A 15967-nucleotide genomic window follows, 5' to 3' on the forward strand; every position below is an offset into this window, starting at 1 on the left:
CCCAGGGAACCCACTCTCCAAGAGGCCCTCTCCTCCATCATGGTAGCATATCACCACTCCCAGAAGACGATGGCGACGGTACTGGCCAGGTTCCAGGAGATCCAGGCACAGCAGGAGGAACTGTACATGGGGTTCAGAGAGGAACTGAGGAACATTGGTTCCGCAATGGGGACCATCGTCGTGGCCCTTAACCAGATAGTCACCACATTGCGGGACCATGTGGCACCCCAAAGGGCCCCTGTCACTAACCCAGACCAGGAACAGCCTACCACCTCCGCCGGCGCTAGTGGACAGGAGACCCCACACAACAACAGGCCACCAGAACACCACCTCCTGCTGAAGAAGAACCACCCCGCAAGCAGAACCTGAGATCTCACAAGAAGACAGAGTAGGATGCCAAGACCCCTGCCAGCATAAGATACCCCCTGATGTCATCCCACGGTCCCACATTGTCACCCTGTCCAACCTTTAACTGCCCCTGCTCCACCTTCCACAGGCATATGGACAATGCACCTGTGAGACTGAGAACTGGACTCTGCCATGGACATTACTCCACCCCCACCCATCACCGTTTTACAATCATGTACCAATATCTAGCACTTGAAATAAATCACTTATTGCACTTAAAATATCAGGAGTCTGCTTGTATTCTTAACAAATGTCTTACACATAACGGTGCAATATTTTTCAGTTACACTGTGATGACAACATACCAATGTCAATAAGCTTTAGTCCATGGGCAAACAAAGCTGAAGTCCCGCAGTGGGTCATACAGCTCTGAAAAGGGAAGGGAAAGTCACAAATCAGTTAACAGGAACTGGGGGGAAACACAGACAGTAGAGAGCCAGGAGGCCTTAAGTAAATGTAAAATGGCGTGGGTGATTCTTACCTGTGTGCTACTGAAAATACTGTTGTATCACTGTATCCCTGTTGTCTGTGTCGTCCCCGTCGTCTTCCTCCTCTTCACTCTCCACAGGCTCCACAGCTGCTACAACACCACCATCTGGACCATCCTCCTGCAGGAAAGACACCTGGCGTCGCAAAGCAAGATTGTGAAGCATACAGCAGGCCACGATAATATGGCACACCTTCTTTGGTGAGTACATTAGGGATCCACCTGTCATATGCAGGCACCTAAACCTGGCCTTCAGGAGCCCGAAGGTCCTTTCTATTATCCTCCTAGCTCGCCCATGGGCCTCATTGTAGCGTTCCTCTGCCCTGGTCCGGGGATTCCTCACTGGGGTCAGTAGCCACGACAGGTTGGGGTAACCAGAGTCACCTAATAGCCACACACGGTGTCTCTGTAGCTGTTCCATCACATAAGGGATGCTGCTATTTCGCATGACATACGCGTCATGCACTGACCCAGGGAACTTAGCATTTACATGAGAGATGTACTGGTCAGCCAAACAGACCACCTGGACATTCATCGAATGATAACTTTTTCTGTTCCTGTACACCTGCTCACTTTCTTTGGGGGGGACCAAAGCCACATGGGTCCCATCAATGGCACCAATGATGTTGGGGATATGTCCAAGGGCATAGAAATCACCCTTCACTGTAGCCAAATCTCCCACCTCAGGGAAAACAATGTAGCTCCGCATGTATTTCATCAGGGCAGACAACACTCTGGACAAAACCTTAGAAAACATAGGCTGAGACATCCCTGATGACATGGCCACTGTTGTCTGAAAAGACCCACTTGCCAAAAAATGGACTACTGACAGAACCTGCACCAGAGGGGGAATCCCTGTGGGTTGGCGGATGGGGGACATCAGGTCTGGCTCCAGCTGGGCACACAGTTCATGTATAGTGGCACGGTCAAGTCTGTATCTAAGTATGATATGTCGTTCTTCCATTGTCGACAGGTCCACCAGCGGTCGGTACACAGGAGGATTCGTCCTTCTCCTCGCAAGTCCCAGCGGACGGTGCCTAGGAAGGACAACATGGAGCACAGAGTCAAGCAACCCACAGGTTCGTACACACAGCTTGCACAGTAAACGAATCGTTATGCATTGAAAGGCTAGTATGAGTGGCAATGCAAAGCCTAGGCCCGTGTGACGCAGTATAAATTATGCCATGTGGGCCCTCGAAATGGCGGCTGCCTGACCTGTGAAGGGTGACAGTGGGATGTGAGGTCAATGCGCTGGCGTGGCACACCATGGTGGTAGGCGGTCGAAGACCGCGGTGCTAAGCCGCATTGGTTAACATGGAACCCTATGGGTTTCAGTAGCCAATGACGATGTGCGCCGGCGGTCGCGGTACGCACCGCAGCGGTACGCACCGCCGCGGGTGTGACCGCCATTTTCTATCTGATTAATCACTCGAGACCTGATCATCCACAGGAGAGGACCTATACTGCAAGTGCTGCTGTGACCTCGGTCTGGGAGATACAATGGCTGCTGCGACTGGGGAAAGGGCCCCTGCCTTCACTTCAGAAGAATTGGAGAAACTTGTTGATGGGGTCCTCCCCCAGTATGCGCTACTCTACGTTCCTCCAGACCAACAGGTTAGTACACAGGGTGCACGTTGAATGGGCTATGCCTGTGTTGAGTGGGGTGGATGTAAGATGGTGGGGAGGTGAGTGAATGAGGAGTGCAACAGATGAGAGCATGTGCCACATGGCAAGGTTGGGGAGGGGGGCCACTCACATTGACCAGGCAGAAAAGTGATGATATTTCCTTTCCCACCCTGTACATGTCACATAGGTCAGCGCCCATCAGAAGATCGATATTTGGCGTGCCATCGCCAAGGACGTCCGTGCCCTGGGGGTCCACAACAGACGGGGCACCCACTGCCGCAAGAGGTGGGAGGACATCCGCCACGGGACCAGAAAGACCGCCGAGTCTCTGCTGGGGATGGCCTCCCAACGTAGGAGGGGTGCCAGCCGCCAATTGACCCCCCTGATGTCCCGGATCCTGGCGGTGGCCTACCCCGATTTGGATGGGCGCGTGAGGACATCACAGAAGACACAAGGGGGTGAGTAGCAGCACATTCAGCTATATTTACGCGCAGTGGAGGTGTCTGGGTGGGGGAGGAGGGCTGTGGGTATCCCTAGGCCAGGGCGTATTCTGTAGGCTAGGCCCCTTCGTTAGGCATGGCCCTGTGCCCCCGCCCCACACCTCTGTAGGGTGCCAAGTACAGCTATCCATGGTCCGGCCTCACCCATGTGTGCATTTGTCGTCCATAGACCTGTAGGCCTAGTCACAATAACTGAGTAGTGTACCCCGATTGCGCGGCCTAGTGCTGAGGGCTTCTGTTTCTGTCCTCTCCGCCAACGGTGTTGCCAATGCATGCACTCAACCTGTCTTCATTTCCCCCCCCCCCATTTTCTTTGTCTTCCTGTTCATGTGTGCATTAGCATCATCAGGCGGAGGAGAAGTGGCATCGGCGCACGAGGGAGCTGCATCTCACATGGCCCCGGAGGGCCATGCAACAGACTCCGAGTACACCAGTGAGACGGAGGGCGAGGGGAGCTCCACAACGGGGACCCGTGGAGACGTCAGCGACACCGACACGTCCTCGGAAGGGAGCTCCCTTGCGGTGGCGGCAACATCCGTGCCCACCGCCACAACAGGTACAGCCGCCACCCAGCACACCAGCCCCGCCCTCCCAGCAGCCCCTCAGCCTTCGCTCCGTGCCCACTCGGCCAGGAAGCCGGCCATCTCCTTCGCCCCAGGCACCTCAGGCCCTGCCCCTGTTACCCCTGCTGCCCTCAGTGAGGAGGTCATTGACCTCCTGAGGACCATCATTGTTGGGCAGTCTACCCTTTTGAATGCCATCCAGGGTGTAGAAAGGGAGGTGCATCGGAGCAATGCATACCTGGAGGGCATTCATTCGGGTCAGGCTGCCCATCAGCGATCGTTCAACGCTCTGGCCTCAGCACTGACGGCAGCCATTGTCCCTGTCTCCAGCCTCCCTCTTCTAACTCCCTCCACCCAGTCCCAGTCTCCTGTTCCTCTGCCTATCCAATCCACACCATCAGACCAGCCTGCACACACATCAACACCCAAGGGCAGCTCATCCAGACATAAGCACCACAGATCACACAAGCATTCACCCAAGCAACATCCAGATGCAGACATGCCAACAGTCACTACCACCTCTGTGTCCCCCACCTCCTCGTCTCCCTCCTCCCTCCCTGTGACGTCTCCACTCACACCTGCATGCACACCACCATCAGCCAGTACTTCCATCACCAGCACACCCTCCAGTACAGTCCGCACACGTGCAGTCACCACCCCCACTGCCATTTACACGTCCCCTGTGTGCTCTCCCAGTGTGTCTGTCACCCCCTCTTCCAAACCACACAAACGCAGGCAGCCACCCACCCAACAGCCATCCACCTCACGACAGCCTCCAGCACAAGCACCTGCACCCAAAGACAGCACACTTGACTCTCCTACAACCACATCCTCTTCCTCCACTCCCATAACCACTACACCTACCCGTCCCTGTCTTTCAAAATTGCTTTTCCTTTCCAACCTTGACCTCTTTCCAACCACTGACCCACCCCCTCCATCTGGTAAGAGTCCAAAGAGCACCTCAGCCACCACCAGCCCTGCATCTACTATGACCATAGTGCAGGGCTATTGGAGTCCCCCAGCTCCTAGGGCAGGAACATCGGCCAGCAGCAAGGGGACAGCCAGCCCACCCCCTGGGAAGAGGACCAAAAAAACAAAGGGCCGGCGCGACAAGCCTGAGACGGCTGCCACCAAGGACAGTAGCCTTGCCCCGTCACCTGCCACATCATCAAAGGGAGGCAAGGGCCACAGAGCTTCAGCGAAGGAGGGCAAGGGCAGCAGGGCGGAGAAGTCAGGCAGCAGGCGAGCTGCCCAGGAGGGCCCCACCAGCCCCATTCCGGGTGTAACGGACGACACCCACGGCCCCAGGACTCCATCACAGGAGGGCCCCGCTACCGCAAGGTCGGATGGCGACTGAGCAGGAGGTATTGGCCAGGTCTGGCTCCCTACAAACACAGGACAGGCACTGCTGAACAGGGCCCCGCCGTGAGAAGCACCGCTGAACAGGGGCCGCCGTGAGAAGCACCGCTGAACAGGGCCCCGTCGTGAGAAGCACCGCTGAACAGGGCCCCGCCGTAAAAAGCACCGCTGAACAGGGCCCGCCGTGAGAAGCACCGCTGAACAGGGCCCCGCCGTGAGAAGCACCGCTGAACATGGCCCCGCCGTGAGGAGCACCGCTGAACAGGGCCCCGCCGTGAGGAGCACTGCTGAACAGGGGCCGCCGTGACAAGAACCGCTGAACAGGGCCCCTCCGTGAGGAGCACCGCTGAACAGGGCCCCGCCGTGAGAAGCACCGCTGAACAGGGGCCGCCGTGAGAAGCACCGCTGAACAGGGCCCCGCCGTGAGAAGCACCGCTGAACAGGGGCCGCCGTGACAAGAACCGCTGAACAGGGCCCCGCCGTGAGAAGCATTTCTGAACAGGGCCCCGCCGTCAGGGCCCCGCCGTGAGGAGCACCGCTGAACAGGGCCCCGCCGTGAGAAGCACCTCTGAACAGGGGCCGCCGTGAGAAGCACCGCTGAACAGGGGCCGCCGTGACAAGAACCGCTGAACAGGGCCCCGCCGTGAGGAGCACCGCTGAACAGGGCCCCGCCGTGAGAAGCACCGCTGAACAGGGCCCCGCCGTGAGAAGCACCGCTGAACAGGGGCGGCCGTGACAAGAACCGCTGAACAGGGCCCTGCCGTGAGGAGCACCGCTGAACAGGGCCCCGCCGTGAGAAGCACAGCTGAACAGGGGCCGCCGTGAGAAGCACCGCTGAACAGGGGCCGCCGTCTAAAGCACCGCTCCGCTGGGCCCTTCCTGTCAAGCACCGCTCCGCTGGGCCCTTCATCTCAAGCACCGCTCCGCTGGGCCCTTCATCTCAAGCACCGCTCCGCTGGGCCCTGCCATCTCAAGCACCGCTCCTCTGGGCCCTTCCTGTCAAGCACCGCTCCGCTGGGCCCTTCCTGTCAAGCACCGCTCTGCTGGGCCCTTCCTGTCAAGCACCGCTCCGCTGGGCCCCGCCGTCTCAAGCACCACTCCGCTGGGCCGCGCTGTCTCAAGCACCGCTCCGCTGGGCCCTTCATCTCAAGCACCGCTCCGCTGGGCCCCGCCGTCTCAAGCACCGCTCCGCTGGGCCCTTCCTGTCAAGCACCGCTCCGCTGGGCCCTTCCTGTCATGCACCGCTCCGCTGGGCCCTTCCTGTCAAGCACCGCTCCGTTGGGCCCTTCATCTCAAGCACCTCTCCGCTGGGCCCTTCATCTCAAGCACCGCTCGCTGGGCCCCGCCGTCTCAAGCACCGCTCCGCTGGGCCCTTCCTGTCAAGCACCGCTCCGCTGTGCCCTTCCTGTCAAGCACCGCTCCGCTGGGCCCTTCATCTCAAGCATCGCTCCGCTGGGCCCTTCATCTCAAGCACTGCTCCGCTGGGCCCCGTCGTCTCAAGCACCGCTCCGCTGGGCCCTTCCTGTCAAGCACCGCTCCGCTGTGCCCTTCCTGTCAAGCACCGCTCCGCTGGGCCCTTCATCTCAAGCACCGCTCCGCTGGGCCCCGCCGTCTCAAGCACCGCTCCGCTGGGCCTTTCATCTCAAGCACCGCTCCGCTGGGCCCTTCATCTCAAGCACCGCTCTGCTGGGCCCCGCCGTCTCAAGCATCGCTCCGCTGGGCCCTTCCTGTCAAGCACCGCTCCGCTGGGCCCTTCATCTCAAGCACCGCTCCGCTGGGCCCTTCATCTCAAGCACCACTCCGCTGGGCCCCGCCGTCTCAAACACCGCTCCGCTGGGCCCTTCCTGTCAAGCACCTCTCCGCTGGGCCCTTCCTGTCAAGCACCGCTCCGCTGGGCCCTTCCTGTCAAGCACCGCTCCGCTGGGCCCCGCCGTCTCAAGCACCGCTTCGCTGGGCCCCGCCGTCTCAAGCACCGCTGGCCCATTGACAGTGCGGGTTCTGTGTCCAGCAGGGCTTCACGAAGCACTCTGGGCACCATGCCTCCTCCATTACCAGTGGAGTCGGTAATCCATCTGATGGACTGTGGCTTGCACTCCCCAGGATGGTACAGTGGGCAACCCTCCCACTGTAGAGACTTGTGAGACTGTGGCTTTGCTCTCCCCAGGATGGAACAGTGGGCAACCCTCCCACTGTAGAGACTTGTGAGACTGTGGCTTTGCACTCCCCAGGATGGAACAGTGGGCAATCCACCTACTGTAGAGACTTGTGAGACTGTGGCTTTGCACTCCCCAGGATGGTACAGTGGGCATGGAGGCCCCTCGTGGATCTGGCGTCGTGGACTCATGTGGCTGAGGTGCCCCCCCTTCCCTTCCCCCTGAGGTGCCTGTAGTTTTCTCATCTGATGCCCCAGCAGTGTTCTCTCCAATGGTATCTGGTCTCCTGTGTGGGCTTTGCCCATGTGTTTGTGCACATTGGCCCACGGACTATGGAACTTTGACTAAATGTGCAGGACTTATTGCCTATGTATATATTTTTCACTACGTTCATTCTTTATTTTGTATCTTTCATATTGCATATTTCTAATAACTTCAATAGAGCTATTATGTACATAAATTTTATACTTCATTTTAATTATGTCTTTGCATTATTCCGGGAGGTTTGGGGGGTGTCACTCTGACTTGTTGCTCTGCATTGGGGTGTGGGTATTTGGGGTGGGGGGGTGGGTGTGTCGCGTATGTGTGTGCCCGTAACCTTTTCTCCTCCCCCCTCCCCTGTGTCGTAAGTGCAGTACTCACCGTTGTTGTCTGCGCCGGCGTTCGTACTAGTGGTAGATGAGCAAGTAGACAATAGCCGGTAGGATGTTTAATTCGGGTTCCATGCTGTCCTCCTTCCTTGTGGAGTGTGTATAGGTGAGCGTTTTCCCGTTCGTAGTCTGTTTCCGCCGTGTTTTTATCGGCGGGGCTCCCGCCCCGGAAAAGGTGGCGGATTGGTGAGTTGTGATAGGGTGGGCGGTACATTGTCTGCCGCCTGCCTGTTGGCGGTGACCGCCACGCTGTTTGTCTGTCCCGCCGTGGCGGTCAGAGTGTTAAAGTGGCGGGTTGTGTTGGCGGTTCCCGCCAGGGTCAGAATTCCATTTTTTGGACCGTCTGCCTGTTGGCGGGTTGGCCGCCGCTTTATCACCGACCGCCAGGGTTGGATCACCCCCTAAGTCCTTTACTTAACTCACAGGCTCGTGTTAGAGCTATTAATTCTGTGGCCTGAGCAGAGTTATGTGGTATTCTAGCTGTTTCAACTACAGTGGTAGCTGTGGTAACTGTATAGGCTGCAGAGGTAGTGCCATTGGGTAGCTTGATGCATGAGCCATCTACGTATAATATGCCATCAGGGTCTTTCAGTGGAGTGTCCTGTAAGTCCACTCTCCCTTTTGTTTCATCCTCCGTCCGGAGAATGCAGTCATGTATGTCATCATAAGAATCTTCAGTTTTTTCAGTAATTGGCAATAAAGTGGCAGGATTGAGCGTGTTGCACCTTTTTAATGTTATATGACTAGCTAAAAGTGTCAGTTCATAAGTAGTTAATCGTGCATTAGTAAGATGCTGTGTTTTTGTTTTGTTTAATAGTGTGTCAACAGTGTGTGGGACCAACAGGGTGAGGGGTGAATCCATGACTATCCCGGCCGACTGGAGCACTGCGACCGCTGCAGCGGCTACTGCCCGTAGACAGCTCGGGAGTGCACGGGCCACTGGATCCAGTAGGGCCGCAAAATAAGCACAGGGGCGTTGTTTGCCGCCATGCTCTTGGGCTAATAGTGAACATCCATTTCTTTCGCTCACATATAACTGAAAATCTTTACGATAATCAGGCGTACCCAGTACAGGTGCTGTGCAGAGTGTATTTTTCAATTCATCAAAACCAAACTGAAAATCGTCATTCCATTCAATTGTTTCAGGACAATCTTTGTGGGTGAGATGCAAAAACGGTTTTATCAAAAGAGAATAATTAGGAATCCATTGACGACAGAAGGAGGTAATACCTATATAGGCCCTAACCTCTCTCTGTGTCCTTGGAACCGGTATGTCTCGTATAGCTTGTATTCTCTCAGCCGTCAACGTACGTCCCTCCTTAGACAGGAGGTGTCCTAGATATATAACCTCCTGTCTACAATACTGCAATTTGGAGAGGGAGACCTTATGGTGATGGTGTGCAAGATGTTTCAATAAGGCTACAGTATCTGTTTTACAATTTTGTTCTGAAGTGGATGCTATTAAAAGGTCATCCACATATTGAACCAGCGTTGAGGAGCTAGGAAAAACAAGGGTATCCAATTGACCCTTGAGGGCCTGGCTAAAAATGCTAGGCGATTCAGTATAGCCTTGTGGAGCGTGACAGAACCGGAAACTGCGACCACCCAGTGAAAACCCAAAGATGTATCTGCTGTCTGGATGAATGGGAATGCTAAAGAATGCATTTTTAAGATCGATAACAGAGAACCAAGTAGCGGAGGCAGGTATCATTGTTAATAATGTCGTAATGTCAGGAACAACAGGGAACTGGGGTATTACAATCTTATTGACCACCAGTAAATCAATAACAAATCGAAGTCCTGGAGACGTGGTGCCATCAGATAATTTTTTATGAACAGGAAGAACAGGACTGTTACAATCATTACCACACGTTTTTTCAATGACACCCAAATCAATCAACTGGTTCACAATATTTTTGAGTTGTTGTTCAATGTGTTGGGATAATTTGTATTGGGGAAGACGAGGTAATTTGGCATTGGCTTTCAAGCGTATGACATACGGTGGTATGTCCAGACATCCAACATCGTCCTTATGTGTGGCCCATAAAATGTCTGGCAAATCTCGAAGTTCGGGTGGAAGTGGTTTTGACAAAAATTGTGACGGGGAAATATTTGGACCTAAAGTGACATGAACTCCATCCGGAGAGCAATAAATGGTGGCGTACAATTTCTTTAATAGGTCCAAACCCAATAAATTCTCACTACAGGCCGAAGTGAGAATGAGAGGAGAGCTAATGGTGTAAGGACCTATAGCAACATGCAGCGGCTGGGAGACGGGGTTAGTCACCGGAACACCAGAAAAACCAATAGAGACGTTAATATTGCCAGACAGAGGGACCCCTTGGACCTCTTCCTGTTTAACAGAACTTTTGGTGGCCCCAGTATCTACCAAAAAATCATGTGGAGTACCATCTAATTGTACCTCAATGTGAGGGCCATTCTGCCTAACAGGAATAGAAACTGGTCGCACCCCCCTCTGTCGAAGGCTGTCCTAGTCAAAGGAGGACCCCTGACCTTCATACGCATCATAGTCGTCATTAAAATATTGACGCTGGGATGAAGCATCAAAATAATTTGGGCGGGGGTACTGTGGGACCGTGAAGTGGCCTGCTGGCGGGGTCTGTCTGCAGGACCAGACCTACCACGTGGTCTGTAGTCCTGTTGCGGTGGGGGCATGGGGCGGCCTGTGGAGTAGTCCTTATTGGGGCAGTCATTCTTCCAGTGGCCCTCCTGCTTGCAATAGGTGCACTGATTGTAGGAGAGGGAAGAACGGGGAGGGCGTTGGGACTGCCTTCTGTCATTGGGAGGTCCTTGTGACCTTCATCTTGACTGCTGTTGACGGGGTTGAGGGTAGACCTGCTGAAATAACACCTTCGTTTTCAACTCCTTCGTTTTTTTCTTGTTCTTCTATCTCCCTGTTCTCATAATATTGGGCCATTGTCAGTATTCCAGTGGCAGTAGAGACTGGCCACGTACTTTCACACAATTTCAATTTTCCCTTTATGTCTGGTAATAAATTGTCCACGAATTTGTCAACAAAGAGACTTATCCCCCCTTCAGTAGTCATGTCTTGGCCGCTGTAATCAGAAAAGACACCCTCAAACCTTGTATAAAAGTCTGAAACACCCTTGTCCTTTTTCTGTTTACAGGCGGCCAATTTATCCCAATTTATCCTGTGTGGTGCAAGTATGGTCTTCATTAAATCCAAAATACGCAGTGGGAGAGCAAAAATAAGTGGGTCTGGTTTTGCTCCCCCAACCCTGTCCCTTTCTGCTGCTTGCAATTGGTCCCATGTGCCCCCTAGTTCAGCATGGTCGTGCCTCCGTACTTTTGACCATACTTCCTGCGGGACTACTGGTGCCATTAACATGTCAATATGGGACAACTTCATAGTACAGTATTCAAGAATTTGTTGCAGTTCTTTATAATATCCTGCAGGATTCTTACGGGGGTCAGGTAAGGCGGCTTTTAGGGTATATGTTTCAGATCTTTTCCATGGGGTGTGTACCCACATTTGTTGAAAATGCCCTGCGGTAATAACTTGGCCAGCGTTATCCATCACTGGCTCTCACCAAACCGGCGGAACCTCTCTCATGGGAAACATGGATGCCCTTATAGAAGGGCTACATGTCCACAGGCGGTCCCTATATATGAGAAGAGTAACAACATAATCATGTAGACCAGAACCAAACGGCAGTCCAGTAGAGGCGCGTTTTCGGAGGTCCACCAGTCCCGCAGGAGCTGAGGAACCATCATCCTCATATTCTTGTATTATAATGTTGCACATAAGGGTAGCTGCATGTAACTGAACTAAACTATCCCATTGTTTCATAGTGTGGACAATGTCCCTGACCCCATAGTCATTCCAATTAGTCATCCACCTCCGTGTCATTTTTTCAATGACATCTTCTTCTTGTGAATTAGAGAACAAGTGACCACGGAGGGTGCGCTTTCGCGGGGTCATGGGACGGGGGGTGTATGTGTGGTGTCTAAACAGTAGTCAGGGGTGGGCCAAACGGGGGCCAGTCGAGGGGTGGTACAGTCGGGTGGGGTGTATCCTCTATAGGTCTGGTGACAGGAGGGGTGGTGGTGTGTGGCGGAGCACTCGCCTGAGATCCAACCGGGGGTGGCACAATAGGGTCACCTGGTGCAGGTTGAGGATGTAGTGTAGGATATATTGGTGGAGTATATAACGGGGGTTTATCTAACATATCATTTAAAAGGGGGTCTTCCTCTTGTGGCTTATCCACAACTGTCCTGGAAGGGTAACACTTATCAGTTTGTAAGTGAAGCCTTCGGTCATGTTAAAAAAATTCTGTTGATGTTCAGCTACGTCAGAGTCATATACCTTTTCAGTCACCATCCTGGTCTTATGTCTCTGTAATTCTTTCTCTGCCTTCCTACGCCTTTGGTCTGCTTCTTTCTGCCAAGTCCGTAGTGAATCAAGCATCCCTGGTCTACTTTTTGTCACAAACAAATGTTCCTGTAAATAGTCTAATTTATCTTTATCAAATGTCCCGTGAATAGGCCATTGTAAATCAGAACTACCTTTGGTTCTTTTTCTCCATATATCAGACCATATAATCGGACCTATGCCATATTTAACATATATATCATGATTCGGAGTCCCGGCCAGAGGAGCGGGGCATGTTTCCTCCAGGCGGGAGTCCGTACTGCAAAGACAACACAATTTCCTAGAACAACTGAACGCTGGCATTCTTCCAGTATTTAAAAAAAAAAATTCTTACACTAGTGGTTTGAATACACCAAATGAGTGCCAAATATGCCCTTTGCTTCCTATATACTTAAATGACAACTGAGGTCAGTCTTACCACTGACGACGATCTTTGCAAAGAGCGATAGAAACCGTACAATACTCACAGACCTATTTTTAGACAGGAATCTTTCAATTCCCGTCCTTACCTGACACTTTTGTTATAGTCCGACAGTTGGGGACTCCAGTAGTTCACGGAAAACAGAGACCCGAATTCAGACAGCGCCAGGAGAAGTCAAACCGGCTGGAAGACACACAGTGGAGATCCGCAGGTCCACGACAGAGAACGAAGCTCAGAATCTGGTGTGGGGTGCCTCCCTTGGAAGTCCAATCGTGAGTCCTCTGCCACCTGGTCGGTACCCTGGATGCCTGACTCAGGTCCCTGTTCGGGCGCCAACTGAGGAACCAGGAAAGATAGAATCCCCACCCGGGGTCTCCTTCCGAGCGGTGGAGGGACACCCTAGTCCTCAGGGTCCGTTTAGCAGAGAGTACAGAAATCAAGCGGAGTCACCAAATGTAGGAATAAAGAGAAGTTTATTACATGGATTATAGCTCGAGCTAAAACAGAGTCCCAGGACAGTCAAGTGACTATCCTACGGAGGCTGCCCCTTCACTCTGGGGCACCCAACCTTATATACACACAAAACTGCTTAGTCAGAGGACAACTCCACCCCAGGCGTATTCAAGGTCCTCTGCGGCCTTCAGAATATTTCAGGGATACACATGTGGTGGGAGAAGGTACAGATGCAGCTGGCAGGAGGTGGCAACGACCTGTACGAACCTGTTCTGGCAGTTACTGATTAAGCACAAAAATTTTCAGAACTACGGTTAGAACAAGTGAATTACATCGATAAGCAGATTGCAGCCCAAGGCTGTGAACACAAGGTCAATCATCAAAGTTCAGGAGGTTTGTCGAGCACATGGCAACATAATAAAGATAAACAGATGCCTTGCAGCTATGGTGTATGATTAAGTTTATGTACATTTTCTCACACATGCAGTGCCTGCCAGCTGATTGAGGTCCTGGGATCCACCACTGGCACAGTGTTTGGCAAGGACAAATCACAATGGCCTGACACCCCAGGTCCAATCAAACTGTTGCCATGAGCTGGCAAGCACATCTATCTTGTAGGTGGCCACACTGTTTCAACATTGGAAGTAGCTGCCCCGCTACCACTGACTGCATGGCATTACCCACTCCTGTGATGCCAATCCTGCCCAGATAGACTCTACCCATAGTGGACAGCATTGTACCAAGCACCCACGCCACAGCTACCCAATGGTGTCCACCCAGAGCCACTCTGGCAACACTTGTATCAAGTGAAAATAGGTACTTACCCCCATGTGGATGCTGTGCTGCCCTAAAGTGTCCATCCACCTCAGGGTAGGCCACCGCCAATATGCGGGCCTTTAGGGAGGTCAGGATCTGACAGGCAACAATCCCTCATTGGGAGGACCTCCCCAGCTGGGCTTCCATGGTCTTCCGGGCCCAGCATCTCAGGTCCTCCCACCGCTTTCTGCAGAGAGTGCTCCACCGGGCATGGACCCCCAGGGTCCGCACTTGCTTGGCGATGGCATGCCAAATCCCATTCTTCGAATGAGTGCTGATCTGCATGGGAGACACAGACAGAAGGACACAGTCATGTAGAGTCGTATCCCTGGGACAGCAGTGGACAACACACATCACACTTCCACACCCACACGTCATCACCCAACGTAGCCTTAGGCCTCTCGGCCATGTCCAAGCTCCAGATACACTGCCACCTACCAAGGCCCCTATCACCATGCGCACAACTCATATGCAGGACAATGAAATTGGGCTCACCTGCAGCTCTGGTGCCCCATACACATGTCCATACAAGGGCAGGAGCCCGTCCACGAGCCGCTCAAACTCTTCCTGGGTGAAGGCTGGGGCCCTGTCTCCTGCAAGACGTGGCGTCTTGGCCACCAGAGTCAGCACATAGCAGCACACGCAGTGGAGGTATTCATTGCACAAGGTTCAGGAGTCAAGTGAGCATGAGCACATAAAATGGCTGTCACGGCCACTGTGGACATCACCGTCATCGCCGGCGGCTATCACCATTGGCTTCTGCCTCCCAGAGGCAACAGTGTTAACCAATGGTTGTGACTGCCTACCTCCATGACGTGTTACGCCGGCGGGATGAACTCACTTCCACTTGTCATATGCATGGAGGACAGGCGGCTACCATTTTACATGTCCAATGTGTGTTGTGGGTGAAATGTTAGTGCGTAATGGGTGACATTTGGTGACCTGTGGCCACATCAACACCGTCTATACAGTCTATGATGCACAACATAAAACCCACTCTCTCCTGTTCTCACGTACAATGAAAGGTTGAGGATGAGGAATGCACCGGTGTACAGGCCCCTAATTGACCTTGCCAGCCTAGAGGAGCGTCACGTCATCCACACCTATCGCCTGAACCGTGAGACCATCTTGGAACTGGTGGCCCAGCTGGAGCCGGATCTGTTACCTGCCATTCGCCATCCCAGTGCCATCCCTCCCACAGTGCAGGTGTTGTCAGTCCTCCACCACCTTGCCTCAGGCTCCTTCCAGGTCATAGTGGGCCTGGAGGCAGGGATGTCACAGCCCATGTTTAGCAACATCTTGAGGGATGTACTATGTGCTCTGATCAAACCTGGGCAGCTACATCCGGTTCCCCCAACATGCAGAATTGCCCACTGTCAAGGCTGCGTTCTACGGAGTGGCACACGTCACTCATGTTATTGGGGCCATTGATGGCACCCACATTGGCCTGGTGCCACCCAGGAGGATTGAACAGGTCCATAGAAACCACTAAAACTTTAATTTGGTTAACATGCAGGTGGTGTGCCTTGCAGACCAATGCATCTCCCAGGTGACAACCAGGTTCCCAGGGTCTGTGCTTGATTTCTTCATCCTGCATAACAGCAGCGTCCCACACATCATGGCACCACTTACAAGGAACTGGGCCTGGCTCATTGGTATGTACCCCTGCATATGTGTGCCCCTCAGCTCTCTGCACTATTGTGTCCCTACCCTATAACCCTCCCGGTCTTGACATGCCTCTTGCCTATGTGCACACAGGTGACTCTAGCTACCCCCATGTGCCATGACTCCTGACACCCGTGAGGCATCCATCTACAGATGCAGAGGACCGTTACAATGAGGCCCACGGTCATACCAGACGGGTCATTGAGAGGCACTTTGCTCCTGCTAAAGGCCAGATTCCAGTGTCTGCATATCTCCAGGGGTGCCCTGCTCTACAACCCACAGAAGGTGTGCCAGATCATTGTGGCCTGCTGCATGCTGCACAATCTGGATCTGAGGCGTCACATCCCATTGCTGGATGCAGAGAAGGGGGTAGCTGTACCAGTGGCTGATGAAGGGGACATGGGGAGTGAAGAAGAGGAGGATGAGGAGGATACAGCTGACTCGAGGGCAGA

The sequence above is a fragment of the Pleurodeles waltl genome, chromosome 3_1 (assembly GCF_031143425.1).
Source record: "Pleurodeles waltl isolate 20211129_DDA chromosome 3_1, aPleWal1.hap1.20221129, whole genome shotgun sequence".
NCBI lineage: Eukaryota > Metazoa > Chordata > Amphibia > Caudata > Salamandridae > Pleurodeles > Pleurodeles waltl.